This window comes from Gouania willdenowi, chromosome 6, assembly GCF_900634775.1.
Source record: "Gouania willdenowi chromosome 6, fGouWil2.1, whole genome shotgun sequence".
NCBI lineage: Eukaryota > Metazoa > Chordata > Actinopteri > Blenniiformes > Gobiesocidae > Gouania > Gouania willdenowi.
Genome location: NC_041049.1, coordinates 36,702,198 through 36,711,346, shown reverse-complemented (window position 1 = coordinate 36,711,346; position 9,149 = coordinate 36,702,198). Strand labels below are relative to the sequence as shown.

Genomic DNA, 9,149 nt, shown 5'->3' with positions numbered 1-9,149 from the left:
TGCTTAGGTAGGAAGTAGGCTACATGACATTTTTTCACACATTCACACAAATACCAATAATTTTGTACCTCTTAGGTCAGCTTGGTCATTTAAACAGTCATTTTTATTTAGATGAAAGTACTGCTCAATTACATTTTGATTTATAGAACGCTGGGATGCATGTTGTCTGACTGTGATACAGTGATGCTAGCCTGTTAGCACGGCAAACTAGTTCCACACATGACACTTACAGTAAGTTAAGGACTGTCACACAGCTAAAGTCACTTTTTACACTCATTGTTGTCCTGCTTTGTTTTCTCCTCTTCCTCCTTTTCAGCACACAGCCTGCATGAGCCGCTCCCTCACTGAGAGACAGGAGGGGAGGGGTTGGCTCAGCAGAGGGGGCCCAGTCAGGAAATTTGCGACAGCAAGTTGTCACTGCAACGTGTTAGTTCTCTGGGCTCTTTGTGTCAAATTGGTTGGCCCTCGGGGGGGCCCTGGTGGCTTAGGGGGCCCCAGGCAGCTGCTTGCTTTGCCTAATGGCAAGCTACGCCTCTGGTGATAATGTATGTGTCAAAGTGTCTTTATAGCATCGTGGCTTCACACACTTCAAAAAGGAAGAACTTGATCAGACTCAGGATTTCACTCGTTCTTATTTTTATTCTTTCCAGTGACAAGAAAGAATGAAAACCTTTGAACATAAAACACAAGGCAAATAAGTTCATCATTTTCATCAAACAAGGTAAGTACAAATAAACACAATTTCAGGTCACTGATTTGGTAGTTAACTGTATCAAAGGCTTCATGAATCACTGTTAAGTTCAGATTCCTTGCTAGCAATGTTTAGGCTAAGTTAGGAGTTCTCTGAGAGTCTCTGGTATTTTCATGTGGTTTTTGTTTTCCATCAGTAAATTGCTGTCGTATTCCTTTCTGTTGATTCTCATCATTCTTGTTAGTGTGGGTTTGTAGGTCTTTGTAGTCTTTGTATAATTCATTTTATTTTTATTCATGCTTTTATTAAAGCTTTAGTTTAAACATGGCTTTTTTTCAAGTTTAAACTTTAAAAGTTTCTTTACCAGAGAATAATTTTTTATTGATATGAATGTTTCATAGGCTTTTTTCCACATGGTCAACATAGACTGTTTTCCAATCCTGTTTCATCAAGTTAGATTTAAAAAATCAAACACTTTTTTTTTTGTTTAATTATCCTAAATTTTATTTGTTTGATCCTTAAAAGTTCTGGATAGTATTTTTTATTAATAATAATTCCATAAGTGAAAATATTGTCTATTAGTGTCTTACTATGAGTAGTTATCCTGGTTGGATGCGTTATTAATAGGTAAAGGCTCATGATCTACATTGAGTTAATAAATGTTGTTGTTTTTTGGGTTTAAAAAAATCAATGTTAAAATCACCACATGTAAAAAAAACCAAAAAAATACTACTACTAGTTTTTTTTTAAATTTTATTATTGTTTTGTTTCCATTTCTACAATGATACGTTATTTTACCCCGTGACACAAAAAAAAAACAAAAAAAAAAAAAACAATAACAATAACAGCAGCCTGATGACCTGATGGAGGAATATATGAATATATAAATATGAGGCACTCTGTCAGGAATATAAACTCCTGATGTTCATAACGTATCGTCGGGGTTCTGTGTAACCCCAGCATTTACCAAGTTTCAGAGATTACTGTTACTGTAAATTTACCCTTTAACAGTTTTAAACAAGGTTTGATTTTTGACAGGTTTGTGTTGAAGCTTCTACTGTTGAAATGTATGACTGAGATTTATCCATCCTTTTTAAAATGATTGAAAAAAACTGTTCTTCACTGTAATATTTGTATTGGCTCAGTGTGTTGATGAGAAATATTACAGTTGTGTGTGTGTTTGTTCCAAACTGATGTTCCCCTTTAAACTCATCATGGGCAGCAGCTACAGGTTGGACTGGTTTTAACCTCACCCTGAGGACATGAATGTATGTGAGAGGATCATGTAACTTGATACTTTAGCAGGTTAGGACAAGTCAATGTTTTTGGTGTGTGTCACGTCTTTTATTTAGAGGAATGTACACAGGAGTCAGGCTGTGTCGTCACATTAAGATCTTTATTTTACACTCTAAACTCCTTTACCCTGTTGGCCTTTAATCATGTGACTCTTTACACAGATTCTATTGGCTGATCATAACAACAGCTCTAGGTAACGCTCAAGAGAACCTTTACACCACATCTCCTTTTTTTCACAACAAAGAGACAATCATAATCTTGGAAACATAAACAAGGTCAGACACTTCTGTGAACTTCCTGTAAAATAAACTAAAGACTTATTACACTTATTAACCAATCATTTTAACTGGATCCATAGGCAGAGTTTGAGATTCTTGCTGGGGGGTAGCAAAAAATAATTTTATATATATATATATACAGAATGTCTCGAGTTTTGCTTCATAAATAAGGAATGAAAACAAATGTATCAATCTAACTGTTTTTATTATTATTTTTCATTTCTGTAAGATAAGTTTCTAAAGCTGTATTATGGACCTGTCAAAATAAATTGAAAATGCAGCTTGAAATGTTCAGCCCCCACTGTAACTTAAAGAATGAGAGAGTAAAGTTGCTCAATCTAAGCAGAGTTATTATTTATTATATGTTCTACATGATATATCATACAACACTGGATACATGTGCTTTAACATGGAGGGAGAGGCTAGCTGTCAGTTGTAAATCACTAAGTTAAACAGCAGGTAGGATAGAATAAAAGGATCCATATGGATTAAAAGCATTTAAAAGACCAAGATAGATAAATAATCATTTTGCCCTTTTTTTTTGTTTTCTATAAGGAAACAATGTTCAGATGTTAGAGTTGTCACTAAAGCAAAAAAATAGCTTTAAAGTCACTGACAGGATTTTTTTTCCAAAAAGGCTTTTTTCTCAGTTTTTTGCTCTGAAACTGAAGATTTGTGTAAAACTTGCTCTATTCAACGGCTGATTACAAAAGAACGAAACGAGCAAGAAACACATTTTTTTTTTTCATGACAGTCGAGGCTTCAATCTTTCAGAATTCAGATTTCAGATAGTCATAGTAGAAAATATTCTGTGAGTCTTTAAAATCAGTCAGAATGCTCAAAAACGGCTGGCATTGAGGGGGTAGAAAATCTGAAAATGGCTGGCACTGAATGAGTTATTTATTTATTTTTTATTTATTTATTCAGTTTATTTCCGACATGGTTACATTCACTTGGTTACATTCATTTTTTTTTTTTTTTTTTACATGCCGAAAAAGGAGACGAGAGAAGCAATTTGCTTATTCAGGTCCCGTTCCCTGTTTTGTACATCGAAAATTTACATGGGTTTACATGTCTCTCTGGTCAAAAACATTCTTAAGTTGTTCTGAACAGTCCTTTTTTGTGTAGGATTTATTCTCATCTGTAGTCAGTGCCGTCTTTTTTTTTTTTTTATTCCTTCTCCTCTCCATCGCTGTTCGTATCAGCCTCCAGTTAAAAAAAAAGTTCATCTTGTTTTGTCTCCACATCAAGGCCACTCCAGCTATTGTCAGTTCCCTTGGTAGTGTTGTGTTTTCCACTGCTATATTTAACCCTTTCTTGTATAAACACACCACCATGTCTTAGTTCACAAGCAAGGTAGTAATGTAATCCTTAATCACCCCACCACCTAGCAATTGAAATGAATAAATGACAGACCTTTTTAACTCTTGGTTTTCACATTGAATTCAGGGTCAGTAAAATAGTCTGAGTTTTGTTTCCAGTGTTTAAATAGATCTGGGTCCATATCCATGATTACTATCAGTAATGTTGTTGTTTGGGTGGATCCTTCATATTTTCCCAGGTCTTCCATCGTTTTGATGAAGATTGGTATTCTGTTCTCTTCTCCCAGTGGTGTGATATAAATCCTGCAGTTTCTCGTCCACGTCTTTAGAATTTTTCCTCCTTTTTTTATTTGGCGTGCCTTCCATGCGATGCTTGCGTTTTGTTTAGTCAGGTTTTCATTTATGAAGACCTTTGTTTCCTTCAGTTTCTTGCCTTGCTTGAGTAGTTCTCCTTTAAATTTGACATTCATAAAGGTAATTTTTACAGCTCTGGTATCATTTCTCTTTGGCAGGAGATGGCAGGAGTTGATGTTGTTAGGGTTCAGGACAATGTCCTTCGACTCCAAGTAGTCAATGACCTGTTGTTCAATTGATTTTGTTTCTTCGTCACTCGCGTAACTCCTGGGTTTTATCTTTAAGCCTGTGATGATGACATCTTTCTCTCTTTCCTTTTGTTCCAGCTGTTCAACCCTCGCGTTCAACAGTTTTATCTCTTCAGCATTTCTTTCATTCTTTTCTTTCAGTACCTTTGCTTCACTTTGAAGGTTTTCCAGTGATTTTTCCAGCGTCTTTTCCAACGACTTTATCTCGGCTGTGATCCGTGCAGAAATATCGTCTTTGAGGTTTCGTATCATCTCCTTGACCTCTTCCAAACCCGGATCGGGTTCTGAAGGGCCTGCAGGCGTTTTTTTAACCATTTTTCTTTTCGTCTTGGTCCCAAGTTTTCTTTTCTCAGGGTGTCCAAGGTTGTCTTATCGGAGCGAGTGAAAAACACGTCTGCTCTCTCCAAAAGACCAGAGAGCTGTGAGTTAATATCACAATGTCCAGCGACCCCTGAGAACGATTACGTATAGGATACAGTTATTTGTTATTTATTGTGTGTGATGTGTATGTGAAAAACAATAATTCAAAAATCTTTAAAAATAGAACTTTAATCAGTTTTTACCTACTTTTTAACCAATTATGAGACATTTAAACCCCATTTTAAATCCAGGCTGACCCCACATGGGGTCCTGACCCCAAGGTTGAAAAAAACTGCATTAACCTAATGACTCCATATTCATTGTTTGTAATTTATAAATCTGTTTTACTATATTTTAAAAGTTTATTGAATACTGTGTTTGTGGCATATTTTTGCTACAATTTAAGGGGCGGCTGGTAATTTTTTATTGTTATTTATTTATTTATTGATTTTTTTTGTGGGGAGGGGGTATAACTAACACACAGACAAAACAAACGTGTACAAAGGTTAATAAAAGGTAAATATAAAATGATTAGAATCATGGGGACACTCTGGCTATACCTATTTAAGACTTAGTGGCAGCAAAATTTCATATTCAAAATATATATTTTTTTAAATAACTTTATTTCCAATTAAGATTTGATATCCAAAATGAATGTTCCAGCATTTAAATGTGTGAGTGCACGTAGTTAATTTCAAACTAAATAATATATTGTCTAAAATAGATGTGAGTGTTTTAAATCTCTGAAGAACTGAGTAAACAGTTGTTTTCCCTCATTTCACCTTCTCTCCCTTTCTTTGACTTTTTGTCCTGGTTTTCCTTTCTTGAGGAAAGACATGCTGCTTTCTATCTCCTGCTCCACGTCACATCCACAGTTCAGACTGTAGCAGCACATGTGGGTCGTAACATTAGCACTGTTTTAAAGAGGGTTGTAGGGCCCTGATGCAGCATTAATAACTGTGTTTAGTGTAAAACTGTGTTTAACAATCAGCTTATTTTCACACAGGGCCTTCTCATTCACTGATAAATAATCTAAAAATGTTTTAAATGCATCTTTGTACATATATAAAACAGACTTCTGAGCCCCCCCACCCCCGCCTTGGGCCCTGGGTACTCAGTACCCTTTACCCCCCAGTCCAACGCCCTGGGGAAAAGAATGATATTTAACAGACTTCTTTAAATCAACTAAAGACTATTCTAGAAGTAAATATACATTTTAATTATGTAAGGACAGATTAATTTACCTGACATATATATATTTTAATTCAACATGTCAGCTTAATATTTATGCTTGATATGTGGCAAGAAATTAGCAATTAGCATGTGTTGACTGACATTATGTGTTATCAAATTCAAGTTATTTTTTTTTTGTAGTCCTTCAAATACTTTATATAAAATAATATTCTTTACATAACATTTTTCGATACAATTTTAACTGTATAGCATTTTATACACTATGCAGGGCCGTGCAGAGACCTTTGGAGGGGCAGGTGCTCAAAGTTAAAAGGGGGTACATAGATTACTATTGATAACAGCAAATGACAACATTTAAAGTGTTGCTAAGCAACAGAGGCAATAATCATAATAACCAGAATCATAAATGATGACAACAAGGGAGATTGTGAGATAAAAATAATAAAATAAATGGTTGTAAATGTACTAATATGTGCTTGTGTGAGGTTTAGTGGATAGTAAGGGATGTGTAGTGGTGATGTGGTTGGTACTCAGAGAATAAAACTAGAAATAAATAAATAAATAAATAAAAATACTCATGGATAAGAGAATAAAGGATCATAAACAAGAGATGTAAGATACAGCTGAGAGAGATTAGGTGTGTAAGAAATCTATGAGTGGTGGAGATGTTGTGGGGGTCTGACAGAAAGTTCTTCAGTGGGTGATGTGTTTGAACTTTTTACATTTCTAGTTCATGAGGATAGTATATATATAGATATATGTAAAACACTGTACATAACATTTGACCCTTTTATAACACTTAGAACATCATTGTACATTTTGTTATAGATACAGTATATATAGTGAAACTATTAATATTTATTCTGTTTGTGTGAACATCATTCTATGTCACACTTGGTTTGGCAACGTAAACTTGTGTGTGTGTGTGTGTGTGTGTGTGTGTGTGTGTGTGTGTGTGTGTGTGTGTGTGTGTGTGTGTGTGTGTGTGTGTGTGTAGGTGTGTCTCTACTATGGATCAGGACACGTTGAAGGAACAACATGAGATCCAGACTGAAGATCAGAGGTGAGACCACGTCAGAGCTCAGCACTCACACCTCTGTACATCAATGATACACTGTGTGTGTGTGTGTGTGTGTGTGTGTGTGTGTGTGTGTGTGTGTGTGTTCCAGGACCAGGAAGCAGCTCACATCTGGATCTGGATCTGGACCTGGACCCAGCTGTGTGTCCTTTAGAAGTGACGAGTCCATGGACAAACCCATTAACTTCAAAGGAAGTCCATCTACTGACCCACAGTGAGTCCACATAAAGAAGGTTGCTGGTTGTCTTCCTGATGGTCCAGGGGCCTCATTTATTGATCCGTTCATAGAACTGGTTCTAAATACGTTCAGACCAATGAAATGTAGAATGTGCACCAGTACAAAAAGAATCAGTATTTATGAAGCGTGTGGACAGAGGTCGTACACACAGCAGTGTTGATTCATCTCTCAGTCCATGTGGACTAAAGTGTCAATCACTTTTCTTTGTTTTCACACTAAATACAGTCACCAACTATTTCCTCAGTCACTAGTTATTATTATTAATAATTATACATTATTATAATTAGTTCACCACCTGATAAACACTAAACTTTTACAGCACATTTTTCAAACACTAACACACTTTAGGACCAATGCTTGTTAACAATATAAAATAAAGTGTATTAATCTCTGATCAATGAATGGATCATATACTGTGTGGTAAACAGAGGAGATAAACACGTATATTTATATAAACATATTATTACTGATGGTTTAAACACATGGAGACTGTGATCATCTCAATAAAAAGTACAGGATACTTGACAGTTTTTTATTGCTAACAATCATTGGTGGAAAGTGAAGTCACATGATCTAAACTCTAACACATGTCCATCTGTCCAAAGCACAAATGTTGTTAATTACTGTAAATGACTGATTATTCTTTATTACATCATATACAATCATTTAGAACCATCAAAGATCTTATTTTATAATCAAACCTGACATAAATCATTCAAAGTTAAAGATCAGATGTATTTAATGTAATGCTCATTGTTGTTAGTATTGTGTAGTTCAGTGTGTGTTTCCATGGTGACACTATGTGTTAATGTTGTGGTTCAATGAGCTTCTGTTGAGACGTGTATGAAGTGTTGAGTTGATGATGAGATTAACTGTTGATCTATGGCTCAGAGACATGGCCCTTGAACAAGACTCTGGCTGCAAGAATAGATGGTTTTGATAGCAGGGCTCTCAGAATCATTGAAAACATCAGGTGCACCCAGCGGGTGTCCAACAAAGTGCTAAGAGCCCACACATGTCAGCCTAAAGCGTCTTGCTTAACTGCGCTAGTTTGGCAATGTCCTCCACCTACCTCCTGACCATTCGACGAAAGCCATTCTCCAGTTTGACCCAAGGGCAGCAGGTTGGATACGGCCACGAGACAAGGGCAGTTGGTTGGAGATGGCCAAGAGACAAGCCCCGCACACACTGGGTCGACATCATTATAGGCAACCTCAGACAACAGAGACTTGCCATGGAGAATGCAGATCTGCTGGCACGGGATCGCCAGCTTTGGAAGAAACTGGTTCACCTGGTTGGCTCAACGCAAAGGGACAGGAGACTGCCCTCACCACAGGAGCCCAAGTTAGTTAGTTTAGTATGTGTATGGTGTTTTCATGTTTATTTATTATTTTTGTATATAGACAGTATCTATATTTTTTATGTTTTAAATGTTTTCCCTTAGTGTGGTGTGTTAAAAAGCCAGGGTGAAAAGTGGCCCATTAAGAGTGGCAAGCAACCCCAATCAAAAACCCCCACCCAGCTGCCCTATCTGGTGGAGTGGGGGGTGAACAAAACTCAGCACTTTTGATGGACTATGTTTGTTGTTTGAAATGTTGGTCTCCAGTGTGTAGGTGAGTCTTAGACAGTGTGTGATCTTCAGATTTGTGAAGGATTGAAGCCAAATAAAGCTTCAGTCCAACAGACTTGTTCTCCTGTTCAGTGGAAACATGCTGAGATGTTCCGCTCCAAAGGCTGCTCCACACTCACTGCACTGTGGTTCTGCAGGACATCACCCACTGTTACTGATGTTCACATGATGTTAGCAGAGCTTCCTGTGCTTTCCTCCAGCTGCTCCTCAGCATGTCTGAGTGTCTGTGTCTTCTCCACAGCAGCTTGGAGGGTGTGGATGGTTCCTCTGGAGCTGAGCCTGACTCCATCTTTACGGTGTGTATGTCTACAAAGACACTAAACCTGTGTCAGCCTGTGATCAAACCACTGTACACACACACACACACACACACACACACACACACACACACACACACACACACACACACACACACACACACACACACACACACACACAGATGATTGGAGCAGACCTTCAC

General features: G+C 37.0%; 1 long non-coding RNA gene across 3 annotated transcripts; it reads left to right on the top strand.

The window, feature by feature from the left end:
- Window positions 1–433: 433 nt before the first annotated feature.
- On the top strand, window positions 434–8,985 carry LOC114464493 (uncharacterized). 3 transcript variants are annotated; one of them, XR_003674214.1, is made up of 5 exons: window positions 438–721; window positions 4,331–4,610; window positions 6,741–6,806; window positions 6,919–7,035; window positions 8,931–8,985. It is a non-coding gene; the product is annotated as an uncharacterized LOC114464493 (long non-coding RNA). The 3 variants fall into 3 exon arrangements; XR_003674213.1 differs by having other exon boundaries at window positions 439–721; window positions 6,913–7,035; XR_003674215.1 differs by lacking the exon at window positions 4,331–4,610 and having other exon boundaries at window positions 434–721.
- The last annotated feature ends 164 nt before the right edge of the window (window positions 8,986–9,149 follow it).